This window comes from Vombatus ursinus, unplaced genomic scaffold (genome assembly GCF_900497805.2).
Source record: "Vombatus ursinus unplaced genomic scaffold, bare-nosed wombat genome assembly UNPS02014867.1, whole genome shotgun sequence".
In the NCBI taxonomy this organism is placed as follows: domain Eukaryota; kingdom Metazoa; phylum Chordata; class Mammalia; order Diprotodontia; family Vombatidae; genus Vombatus; species Vombatus ursinus.
In genome coordinates, this window is record NW_020954645.1 from 1,963,983 (window position 1) to 1,977,974 (window position 13,992).

The 13,992-nt window shown below is 37.8% G+C and overlaps 1 protein-coding gene across 1 annotated transcript in view; it reads right to left on the bottom strand.

Moving 5' to 3' along the window:
* The window catches only part of CCDC12 (coiled-coil domain containing 12), a 65,374-nt gene that overhangs the window by 19,650 nt on the left and 31,732 nt on the right, over positions 1-13,992 (bottom strand). The window lies entirely within an intron of this gene.

Genomic DNA, 13,992 nt, shown 5'->3' on the forward strand with positions numbered 1-13,992 from the left:
AATGTACAGAAAAGCACAGGAGTTCAGAAGGAAACACAAACAGGACAGCTTTGAAAGTAGCATGTTGAATTTATTACACACTTTTTAAAGAAGCAAGCTTTATATAATTGAGGTTCACAAATTCCACATGTAATTTTTTCTGTTCTACTTTGTATATGTACATGAAGGTTTGCAAATTACTTTTTTCTCCTGTTCTACTTAAAAGGGGGTTTTCACTATTTGTAATTAAAAAAAAATTAGACACAAGAATTCTAAATCAATGCAAAGACTAACCAAAATCCAGAAGACTGATAAAACATTATTTTTGGAGCACTTGTTGGAGAGGTGATGGGCTGTTAGGTGCAGAGTGAGACACACATTTTCAGACATGAACAATACAAAATAAATGTATTTACAAAGATGAGTTTTTATTGGGAGGCCAGAATTGTGCAAAAGGAGTTGGGAGCAGTAACAGGGATACCAAGAAATTAAAAATAAAGAAGAGGGGAGGGAAAAAGGTGTCAATAAAAAAAATTTGTTTATAATACTTGGAAAAGAACAGAAGGAAGTTCAGAACGAAACACAAAGAAACATGGCTATAATGTTCATACTCTTTAATCCAGAGATTCCATTGTTAGCCATATATCCAAGGAAGTCACTGACAAAAAAAAGGTCACTTATGCAACTAAATGTTTACAATAGCACTTTTTGTGGTAGCAAAGAACTGGAAACAAAGTAGATGCTCATACGGTGGTACATGAATGTAATGGAATATAACTATGCTATAAGAAATGACAAGCACGAAGAATACAGATTAGTATGAAAAGACTTCTGTGAATTAATGCAAAGAGAAGTGAGCAAAGCCAAGAAAACAATATACATAACGACTATCCACAATGTAAATGGAAAGAATAACTATGGAACAATCAAAAATTAATTTTGCAAAATTATAAAAATCAAGCTTGTCTCAAAGAAGAGCTAGGAAAAAAAGCCTTCTTCCCACTCTTCTGAATAGGTAAAGAGTTTACAGGTATGAAATATTACACAAGTCAGATTTTTTTTTTGATATATTAATGGATTTCACTAAATTTTTTTCTCTTCCTCTTTTTCTTTTTTAAAAAACTCCTTTGTTGGATGGGATGGATAAAAAGCAAAATATATCAATACAAACTTATTTTTAAATTGCACAGAACATAGCAGAAGGAAGTTGAGAAGGAGTCACAGACAAACAGGTCAGTGCTGACACTATTAAGTCTGATATAAACTTAAAAAAAACAAACTGTACATAACAGAGTCACATTTCAACATAAATGTGTTTACAACTGTTTGGTTCATAATAATTTTTTAGACTTTTCCCTTCTCCTATGCATCTCCCCTTTGCCCCTACCACAAAGGGAAACACAACCCTTTTCACATTCCTAATAAGCCATCTGGTGTCAGCTTGTTGCTCTTTTAGAAATAGAATGTAAAAGGCAAATGTGCCAGGAATAAGCACGTGCATAGTTAGAAGGAAAATTCAAAAATAAAAGTTCTTATCTGATCTCAATGACCCAAAGTTACATATGCCTCATTACCCTGACTCTTCTCACACAACTGCTCAACCTTGATGAAATGTTCCACACCCCAAGAGCTCGATGTTTACCCCAAAGCATTGTGCACCTTCCCAGACTTCCTCCTTCTCTGCACAAATAGAAATCCCCAAGTTAGAACAAGCCCCTAATTGCTCTCTAGAAACATCAAAGCCATTTTGGCAACGAGCCAGTGTCAGATTTTCATAGCCCTTCCTTTGGGCCTTTTCATAGCTCCAGCAAGAAGACAAAACTCAAACTTGGAAGATTTAGAAGCAGTCTTAAAAGTAAGGGAGCCAAGACATTTACACTGAAAGATGGCATTATAAAAAAAAAAATCTCTGATAAATTGTGCCTTTTAATCATCCTTCCTATGACTGATCCCCAATCTGTACACCAGATAACAAAGAGCAGGGGAGATGCACACTATGCTTTTTACCTCCTCTATGGGTTACCAGAGCCAGGCAGTCTTTCTTCTAGTTGACAAGTTTTAATTCCCTCCAATTCCATCCTGTGACTTTTGTCCTTTCTGGCTCCCACCCAGTATAATCGCTACATAGGAAGCCAAACTAGAGTAAACAAGAATAAGTCATTTTGCCCTTCCTGTTATCTCAGAGAAACAAAGAGTAATGTGGACTAAGTGTAAATGACAAGGTTTAGCTTGAGGAGTGTAGATGAGCCAGAGCATACTTACTTAGGGAAAATCAACTAAGTACCTTCCTCTGCAAATTTCACTCTCATTCCTCTATTCTTCCTAATCCCCTAACTTTCCAACAATTAGAAAAACTTATCAGATGTCTCAAAGCAGAATTCTCAAAGCCTTGGAAGGTAATGTTCTCCCAGTTACTGGAGGCCTTCAAGCAAAGGCTGAATGTCCTTTTGTAAGGGATGCTATAGGAACAGATTGGACTCGATGACTTATGAGGTTCTGTGATTGTTAATCACTATACCTTAGCCCCTGGCATGTGAAAATTCACAACAAGAAGGGGTCCAAGGCAGTCAAATATGGCAAGAGTTAACTCCTTAAAATCAGAATGTTATTGAGCTTAAGAGTCATATTTGCTAAGGGAGTGTAATGAGGGCCTCTGGTTGCTGCTTGTCTAAGCAGTTGCTAAGAACAGGGACAAGAAACAGCTCATAACTTAATCAATAAATTTTCCAGCCCCCAGGGAGTAAGATATATTTCACAAATAGCTCTGCTCTTGGGACACTAAAGCCCACAAGACTGTCACAAGTCGAAAAGGTCAACCATACTGGATATTACTCAATAGAAGAAAGATTTAAAATAATCTGCAAAACAAAACAGCTGCAGAATGCTGAGTGTCTCACCTGTCTTATACATGCTAAGTAAGCACTTACAAGAAGAAAAGCCAAGAAGTGAGAATTAGCTCCATTGTGCTCCTGTTTCCAAGGTCAGAACAGGGAAAGCAGAGAAAGAGGCAGAACTATGTGCAAATTTACAATGGGGAAGCAAAATGTGTGCTTTCTTCTAATATGTATTGTCATTAATTTCACTGTCTGCATCAAAATAAATTCTTTCGAAACAAGAATGGCTTGAATCTGCCTTTGGTCTATTTTTGAAGCACTTTCTCATACTGTTTTACACCCAATAAATTCTCAATAAATTGGGCTAGTAGTCAAGAATTAGACCTACAAGTACTCCTGGTGATTCCCAAAGGCTGTGAGAACCAGTGGCTGAGAACATGCACAGATAACTGTTTCTTTTCTGGCCCCTCAAAGTCTCCAGGAGAGAATCTGAAATACATGCAACAGGGTCTAGCCACATCTACCACTGTAGCTCTAATCATACCCTCTCATCACCTTCTGCTAGATCACCACCCAGGTCCACCATTTGACTACAGCTGTGCTGCTGACGTTGGCGCCTTATTTCACAATACCTAAATCAAAAGATAGTATCTTTCCGACCACATTGGTAGGTTTGTGAGAGAATTTGCAGGTCCTACCCACTAGAAGGGCCTCCCAGCAGTCTGACTATAAATTACTAGTTAATCTCCAACCTAAGCAGATAGGGATTTGGAAAGCACGTTGATTTCTTCTGGCACAAGGATTGACTGCTCTTACATACTACCTCCCGGCCCAGAATTCCTGTGGTGTGGGAAGTCCCCAAAGGCAATAAGCACACTGAAGCCCACTCCCCCCTATAAAACCAAAACCCTCTTCCATTCTAATGTCAGCAACTGGCTTCTCAACACCACCATATAACACCACAACCCCAGTCAGTGATCAAAAAAAGGATTTCAGGGAAATAAAAAATAGGTCATATAGTAGAAAAAATAAAGGAGTAGAAATCAGGAGACCTGCCCTTGGGGAAATGATCTTTTTGACCTGAGTCTCAATTTCCTTACCTGTGAAATGAAAGAATTACAGTTGATGATTTTTAATGTCCCTTTCAGCTCTGACATGTCTATGACTTTAAAATTTTACAATGGTACAGGTGATAACAGTGACTGAAAAGAACTATCCCTGGGACCCTAAGCCCCACCCCACCACTAACTGCACATTATTATAGATCAAACAACAATGCCTGTGTACCAAAAGGCAAACAAATGGCTATATGGCACTCCCCAACAGAAAGAGCGCTGAAGTGACGACTACGATTAGGTAGCCCCTAAATGTCCTCTTACACACTAACTTCCTCCCACTTCTGATTTCTCTAGTCCAATAAATTTAATGTTCACAGGCATCTCTACTTCACTGTTTTGCTAACATTAAAAACTCAATATATCTAAAACAAATCTCATTATCTGTCCGTTTTCCCTCTCCCTCCTTTTCTAAATTCCTCTTTACTGTCAACTACAGCCCAAATTATGGGAGAGCCTGTGGGCCCAACAGAAACTAAAAACGGAATGTGATAAGGAAGAGGTGCCAGCAGCTGGTATTTTTTTTCAAAAATCACAAAGGCAATCAAGGAACTAAGAGGCTCTTCTGCAGCACTGCAACTCAGTCTAAACTTTGAATGATCTCTAATAACTTTCCCCCCTTTAAGGTTCCCCTAGAGAGTCAAGTGAACTTTTTCTTATGGGTATGCTACAGGGCAGGAGCAAGTACACAGTGTGATCTGCCCCCAGAACAATCCAGGGTCCTCTTATGCTCCAGGGAATACTTTGCCTTAGGTTAATTGTTCACTCATTTTCTCCAGATCTTAGGGTGTAGAACCAGGACTAGAACCCACGTGTCCATTTTCAGTCTAGAGCTCTTTCTACTACACCACATGTTGATTAAGCATTAATGCTTTTTCCCTTTTTTTGTCTGTACTTCCTTTCTCATACTTGGTGATAGGGTTTATGATGTTTGACCATGGAAGTGAGAGGGTGGTCTTTTCCTTGTTGTCAACAAGCTGGCATTACAGAATTTCTCCCCTAAGCCTCCAATCCACCGCAATCCATCTCTCTCATCTTCACAAGCACCAACAGAAACATCAGCCAATGAGCACAGTAGCATATGATCCAAAAATATTCAGAAGTGAGAAATGACTGATTTTTACTATAAAAATTAAGAAATAATTCCAGTACAACAGGCTGTCATCAAAGTCTCACAACTACTAAAATGTAGCCACCTGAGATAAATGGCTGAGAGTGCAACCGTACCAAGAATACCATCCTCTCAAGTTTAAATTTTTGGAAAGAGAAGTATATCAGGTAATTAACACCTTAGGGGGTTTAGAAACTCAGGCAGGCTCTAAGTGATATGGAATCAGCAATTAAAGTTCCACAAGTGGAACCTGAGAGCAGAGTCTTTTCAGAAAGGTTAAAGTCATGTGCTTGGATAGAACTGGTTGACATATTTCAGTGTTAACAATAAAAAGGCAAGTGCCACAATTTGTCCTATAGCAAATGACACCCAATTTGGTATGTGAAACCACTGTCCCAGGCCTAACCTGAAAGAGCCCAAGGTTCAGTTATGATCCACCTACACAGGTAAGAAGAAAAAAAGCCATAGGAAAAATGTACTTCAAAATAGCTGGTGGAGATCAAGCAACGGAAGCAGTAGGAAAGAAGTTCATGACTTTTCTCCAAGATCAGGAAGACTAGTCACGCCTGAATGAAGCTCTCTGCTTACAGTCAGCAGGGGTAAGCCATCACTGCAACGAACTCCCAGAGCCTGGGCTAGATCAAAAGCAATGCCTTCTGTAAGCCTGATCTCACCAAGCCATAAATTCTTTGCAAACACAGCTCAATACTGAATTGTAATTGTAAGGAAATGACTAAGTGCTGAAATGAAGAGAAAAGGATTAATTATAACCCATGGGCCTGCATTTCTGGGGCTAATTGTTCAAGCACAGGTCAAGCCCCCCTCCCCTTCAGATTCTATATAACTCATAGAAATAAAATCGGAGAATCACTGAATGTTAAAGGTGGTAGAAATCTTAGACTTATGAGATCATGTAGTCCAACCATTTCCTTTAATAGGTGAGAAAACCAAGGCCCAGAGCAGATAATATCCATAACAAAGATTCCCTGCAGAAAAGAGAGGGTCTTGCATAATGCACAAGAGACTCACCACAGAGAAAGGAAAAGCTATGCTATTAGCAGGATGAGGCAGCTAGCTGTAAACACAAGAGTATTTTCTATACTTATTCTAGGCTTTCAGAAACTTCTTACAAAAGAACAGTTGAGAAACAGTGAGGCAGAGCTAATTATTGGGGGAAGAAGAAAAGAACTATGGAGGATGGCAGGAACCAGCAGGTACAATGCTATAACCTAAAATACAATGGGAAAAGGTATAGTTGAGGTCACAGCTAAAGAAAAACAAAAAAGTGGCTTTTATAGAGATGCCTCAGGGATATGTCTAAATAGCCAATTTGGATAATTCAAGCGAAAGGATTTTTTAGTTTGAATAGACTGACTAGTTTTCTTGGGATTCAAATTCTCTCTGGGTGATGACTACACAACGTTGGCCTGGAAGGGAACATGGTTCCCCAAAAAGGTTTATTCTAAATATTCAATCTTTGGATGCAGGCACCATCCCATTCCTCATAAGCACAGTACATGATCCCAACTAACCTTTGCTCTATACAGAGCAAAAGAGAACAATCAGCAGGAGTAAAGGATGTTAGAAGGAACTCCAATCACTCCTGTAAAACACACACACACACACACACACACACGTGAAAAACTGATAACCTGAGGGTGAAGAGGAAAAGGAATCAAATGAAATAAAGCCCCTACTCTGCTCTTCCATAATCTCCACCCAATATATCCCTACTCCTCCAATGATCTGACTGCTTGCTCTGCAAGGCCGTACCTTCTTCCCAGAGCCAGAAGAAATAATACTTGGTCTGCCACTTCCCAACAACCTACCCAGTCAGCCAAAAGTGGTAAAGAAGAAACAGGCATCCTGGAGCCTTGAAGAGAAAGGGAGGCAGAAGGGGAGGAGGAGAGAGGAATGGAGTAATGCAGCTAGCTACAAACAGGGAAGACACCAAGCTTGGTAAGTGTCTCTGTACCATACACTAGCACAAGTTCTGAGAGCTATTAATTCACTGTCTTTGTTGTCACTTAACATCAGAATCACTGAATTGTGTAATTGAAAAGAGACCTCAAAATTATCTAGCTAGCCCAACCCATACTTGAGGCATCCTATCCACCATATCCCCAAATACTTATAAATCCTGTAAAGAGTTTTTCTGTGATAAAAACTGTTATTAGCAGTATGTTTTCAATAGTGTTTTCTAATAAGAAGAATAGCAAATTCCTCTAAGACACTAATAATTTCTCATATCTCCACCCCATTCTGGTTGAATTTGTATTGCAAATTACAAGATAGATTTCTGATCTCCTAATCAGCAATGCAAAATGACATGTGGACCTTGATGCCATGGACACTCTCTGGAAGTGGGATGCTGTCTACAGGTGACACCGAGAAGAAAATTGAGGGAGCTCTTCTGAACTTTCCCACAAAAGCAGCCTGAGCTAATTCTGCTCTACTCACAATGAACTCACTCCTCAGAGATCAAAGGGGCCTGCTAAAATTTAGCTTTGGAGAGTTTTGGTCATGGCTCCAACTCCACCAATTGCCGTGTTTTTTCTGTTCCTCATTTATAAAACTGGGCTAATGGTCAAACCACCCCCTCCCTTTCCCCATTCACTAAGTAGAAAGCAATGTGAAAAGGATCACTTAGCTAAGATTTGTACAGCACTTTAGAAAAAAAAATGATGGGTGCAGAGGTAATATAATTGTGTGAGGAAGAAATTTAAATATGTTAAAGAAGCAGGGCAAGAGACCAAAGCCACAATACATTCTGTTTTCGTGGTCAGGAAAAAAGATTAGACTCCAAAATGCAAAGGTAATGAATATGGCTACAGGAACAAAAAGTTAATACCCTCTCTCACCTAGAAATTAAATAAAAAGACCCTCAACTCTCAAGTCTGTGTCATTTTCATATTATAACCTTTTAGTATCACCTGTCCCACATCCACAAGGACTAGGTTTCAAATGAAAGGTAGAAAAGAACCATACCTTATTCATAATTCACTGGCCTTTCAGTAAAGGCTCATCTCCCTTCTGTTAGGGCTCACCTGTGTGCTTTGGCCCAACAAGGTAACACTGTAAACACATCTACCTTTCCACTCTGCCTTCTATAAGGGAGTCTGAGGGGATACCAACAGCAGGGAAGCGGTCAGCACTCAAAAGCATGGTGAAGGGTTCATAAGCAGGCAGAAATAACCCTAATGCCATTTCAAAGGACTCTGATATATAGTAGAATAGTTGGAAAGGAAAAAAAAATACAAAAAGAATAGAGGGAATCTCTTAGCACAGCCAAAATGTACAATGTACTGACGTAACAGAGCATAATATTTTAAGAGTATAAGCCTCAGAAGTAAAAATCTAGAAACAAAATAGTACCCATCAATGACTAACGGGTGGTATATGAACATAATGGAATAATTTTTCATCATAAGAAACAATGAATAAGAAAAAATTTTAAAACCTGGGAAGATCTGTGTAAAGTGACAAGAATTAAGAACTTAAAACAACAACAAAAAAACAATATAGATGACTACAATAAGGTAAGCAAAAGAAAGACTAAAACAAGTCCTATGCCAATTAACTGTAATGACCAATCATAAAGAAGAAAAAGGAATGAGGGAGTACCTCCCACCTTGCAACAGAGAGGTGGGGAGTTACAGGTATGGAATGCTGCATGCATTTCTTAAATGTGGTCATTGTCATTGGTTTGGTTTAATTGTTTTTCTTTTTTACAAGGCAGGATTACTGGGTGAGAAGGGGTTAGAATATATCTAGAAATATTTGTGGTGTGAAAACAAAAGACATCAATAACATTTTTTTAAAAAGTGGTCCAGGTACTGGACTGAATAAACATATTGGAGCAATGAAAGTTATCCCTTGATCGTACAAGTCAACATTCACTTTGTCTATTACTGAGTTAAATAACTTAAGGAGTTGATTCAGAAGAAAAGAATGATAAAATATCTGGAAAATGGAACCAATAAGGAAAATCTCAAGCCCAGAAACTGGAGAAAAAAAAAAAAACAACCCTGAGAGATGTTTAATAGTCTTTAAATATGTGAAAGGCTGTGACATGAAGGAAGTAGATAAATAGCTTTATAACTAGCAAGGTGAATCTGACCAAGACAATTCCTCCTTTCTGCTCCCCCCTAAAGAAAAAGGGGAAATTGGGAGGAGAGGGAGATTAGACTTAATGATTCCTTCTAGAGCTCAGAAATTAAATGATTCCTTCCAATCTTTCCAGAATAATCTTTTTTAATCACAAATATGGTCATGTCCTTCCTTTTTAAAAACATCTTCAGTAGCTCCCAACCACCTACAATGACAGCTCAAACTCCAACAACTGGCATTTAAGCTTCTACAATCTAGCAAAAACCTTACTGTGATAAAGTTTTGGTAAAAGACACAAGTAGTATATGACTTGGTTCTGTAGGAACCTACAATTAAGACGACAAAACATACACAGAAAGCAAAGTAAATGCTAAATTTTGTAGAAAACTTACTAACTGTAAGTATAATGGAGTTCAGAAGAAAGAAGTGATCAGTTTGTCTTTGAATAACAACTCAAGGAAAGCTTCACAAAAATGGTGGGACTTTAAAGTGAACCAAAAAGGACAGGTACAGTCATCACATGACATTAAGAAAATAGGATCATCTCCTTTCCCTGGCCATTTTCTTTTAACTGAGCCTGTGATTTTTTATCAGTGGAAGGTGTTTCTAGAATATAAGTTTCTCTACCTTGGCTACTTTTAATAACATTTTCCCAAGTAACTGAACTGGCGTAGGTGTTGTCCAGGCTGAAGGCAGGACTAGGTACTAGATAGTGTGGAAGACAGAAGCAGGACTCACAGCATCACAGGGAGAGAGGAAACAGAAAATACTTTCTATATTTATGACAGTATGAGTCTCTATTAAGTCATGTATTGATTTCCTTTGATCTGACAAGGTCAGGCACTGTATGGGCTTCTTAAAATGAAATACCATATTAAATTAACCCACAGAAGACACAAAGCCAGGGAAGGACCTGGGAAAAGATAAATAAGAGAGATTTATGGAATTTCTTCTAGAGATTTTAAAAACCATTTGAATAGTAATGTTGGAGGGGCTATGGGCTGATAGGCACACTAATATATTGTTGATGGAGCTATGAAATGATACAACCCCTTTAGAGGGCAATTTGGAATTATGCAAATATCCTTTGAAGCAGAGATTCCCTTACTAGGCTTATATCCCAAGGAAGTCATTATATACCATGTACACCAAAATAGTTATAGTAGCACCTTTTCTGATAGATAAGAATTAAAAACAAAGTAGATGCCATCAATTGGGGAATAACTAAACAAACTGTGGGACATAAACTTGGTAGAGTATTACTGTGATGTAAGAAATTATGTATGTGATGAGCACAGAGAGGCATGAAAACATCTACATGAATAAGCATGAGTGAAGTCAGTAGAGCCAAGAAAACAATATATACTATAACTACAACAAGAGAAATGGAAAGAACAACCACACCCCAAAAATCAAAAGTGAATATAACAATATTCTAAAGATCAAGCATGACTCGAAGGAAGAGATTTGAGATGATACCCCCAACCCACCCCATTATGGAAGTGGGAGGTCTATAGGTGTTAAAGATTGCACATATTTTTGGGCTTTTTCAATGTATTAATCGGGCCAATTTTTTTCCTCTTTTTTTTTCTGGTCATTAAAAAATACTATTTATTAAACAGGACGGCTCTCAGGTAGACAAAGAAATGGGGAAAGTTATGATACAAAAAACAAAAGACATCAATAAAAACTTATTTAAAAAACATTTTAAAACTCAAACTACCTCTAATCTACTTAGATTACATTAGGCTCACTGAATCTTTTCTAAATTCTCAAGAGAAAAGGATGGACTAGATAACCTTAATAGGTCTCCTTCATATCTAATGATGCTGAGACTTTTCAATCTGCCTTCTAATTATTTCATAAGGGTCCTTAATCCTAAACCATATTTTCCCACCTATTTTTTGCTGTCCTCCTCTATTCCTACCTTTGCACTGATGTCATGAAGAATCAAATGTCATGATTTCATTTGGTCTTATCAAGTTCTTCACAGAATTTCTCTATATCCTGATGCTCTGTGATACGTATTTGGCACATAAGCTCCAGTTATTTTCATGGTGGCCTCTCTGCAAATACTTAATATAAGCAACACAATACTAGATGACCAAATGTCCCATGAAATCATGATTTTTGTTGCCTTTGGAAGCGTAATAAAATCAACTCTACCAACTCTATTTGCCTAAGGAAAACCTATATGCTAGTCTTCAATTTAGCTGCAACATCCTTTTGTCTTTTAGTTTCATTTATAATGAGAATGTCAAGATAGATTATGATTATAATCCAGTACTATGTCTACCTCCAATAGTATGCCTACCAAGTCACTGGACGAGGATCTCATATTTCAAGTACCAAGAGCTGAGTAAAGGTTTATAAATAGTCTAAAAACTATTTGACTCTTAGTATCCTCTGTCACCTTTTCCACCACTCTGCCCTGTCACCACAGAAGTGAAAGGTAGCCGCAAAGGACTAACAACCATTTTGAATGTTTCTTTGTTTCATGAGTTGCTATGGTCAGAAAACAAGTGGACTGCCTATCAGTGATGAATCTCTCCATTTTTAGCCATTGGTCAATCAAAAAGCAGACAGAGTCTGTTGCCAGGACAACATTTAAGGCAGAAATAGCATGGCAGAACCTGTCCAAGGTTACGCTCTACAGCCATAGCCTTCCAGAACCCAGTTACCACCATACCACATGAGGCATTAGAATAGAACTTTGTGGACTTTATAATAATATGCTACAGTACTAGAGATACTTGAGATAGGTAGGCGTTTGCCCCTACATTAAATGGCCTGAGTCCATCATGCTTTTTAGACTTTTCATATCTCTTTTAAATTCTTGCTGTTGCCAGTTGTGCCTGTCTCTAGCCTCTCTTATGGGAAAACAACATAAGTCTCTATGACTACATTCAAATCAACAAATGGCCTTGTTATTTCATACGTTATCTACGTGGTTCTGTGAGAATCTTATGAGAAGACCACTCAAAACTGCTTTTTTATTGTCCCTCATTATACTCCCCTAGAAAGGAGACAATCTTTCTCCATATTTTCAGTATCTTCCTACACACATCAGTATCGCAAAGTCCAAAAACATACATATTTTACTCACAGGAAGATCCCTTGGAGATTCTATACATAAAGTCTCTTTATTTTAGGCACAGTCTTAAAAACCATTAGCTATCTGATTTCCCAGTCTATAGAAACTGAAAAGCACCAAACTGGAAAGAAAAAATGGCTATGGCTGCTAACAAAGGAGGCTGCTAAAGGTAGACATGACTAACAACAGAAACAAGAGTTCTTATTTTTGGAAGGCACAGTGAAACTGCCCTGGATTTTGTAAGGGTAAGTGGATTCAAATCCCAGCTCAGTCACTTAGTACCTGTTTGACCTTGTGCAAATTACTTGATCTTTCTTTGTGTCAGATTTCTCTTCTTGTAAAATAAGGAAGTTGGGCTCAATGACCTTTAAGGATTCTTCCCAATCTAAAGTGATGATCTTCTGAACTCTAAAATACATAGGATTACGATTCTTTGTTAAGTAGAGTGGAAAGAAGCCCTCTTTGTAAGACCTCAACACACTGTACTTCAGCAGCTTAAAATAATCAATGCTCCCAAAAATGACTCAGAGTCATGAAGCAATGATTAAATTATGTTCCAGATCCTCACTAAAGAGGGCAGAAAGCATGTGAAACCACAAAAATGAGTTTGTTTCTTAAAGTTTTTATACCTTTGAAGAAGAGAACAACAGTTATCCTCAAAATGCATGTGAAGGCACTCACTTCCCAGATACGCTACTAGAGAATCAGTGCTGATAGATGCGATTCGTGATTTCTGTGGGAGCAGGACTAATTGACCACAGGGATCTCTTCCAACTCTTAAGATTCTTGGTGGTCACCTAATTTAATTCCAACTAAAATCATAAATTCCAGCTACAAAAAATGATCATCTAAGACCTACAGAAACACCCCACAATGAAGCAGTATGTTACAGGAGATGTAGTGATGGATTTGGAAACAGAAAGACCTTGGTGCAAATCCTGCCTTTAGCACCAAATACCTGTGTGATCGTATGCAAACGAGTTAAACTTTCTAAGCATCACTTTCTATTAAATACATTTGTAAAAAATGAAGATAAACTTCCTGAAATATCTACCTCCCAAGGTTGTTGTGAGGTATGAGTGAGTTTTTTTAATGTATGTATATATGTATGCATATGTACGTTATCAATATAAACATAAAATACTTTGTAAACTTTAAAGTACTATGTAACTATCCATTATTTTTGTTATTAATAATATGAGGAAATGATGAATCCCTGAAGCAGTTCTGGTTGTGGAAAGCTGTGTTAGGAAAATCTGTCTTCTACTGAGCCAAACTCTGTCTCCCCACAATGAAGAATTGCTGAATTTTAGTAGTGGTCTTATGTAGATATAGATATATGTCTTCTTAATTCCTGAAGGCAGTATTTATGAAATGAAAAAGGCAGTGTACTTGAAGTCTAAAGACATGGGTTCGAATCCAGCCTCTGCCATTAAGTAGCTCTATGACCCTGCATCTAAACCCTTTGAGTTTCAGTTTCATCACCTATAAAATAGGGAGAATAATATTTGTACAACCTACTTGACAGGGTTGTGATGAATATCAAATTATACATTTGTGAAAATGCTTTGTAATCTATATGATTCTACATAAATGTCAGCTATTATTATTATTCTTTCTGCCTGTAAGATAGGGGAGACACACACAAAAATTTCCCTAGGGATACTAAAAAGTTAAATCAGCCATGCAAACTGGCACACACACACACACACACACACACACACACACACACACACACACACACACACA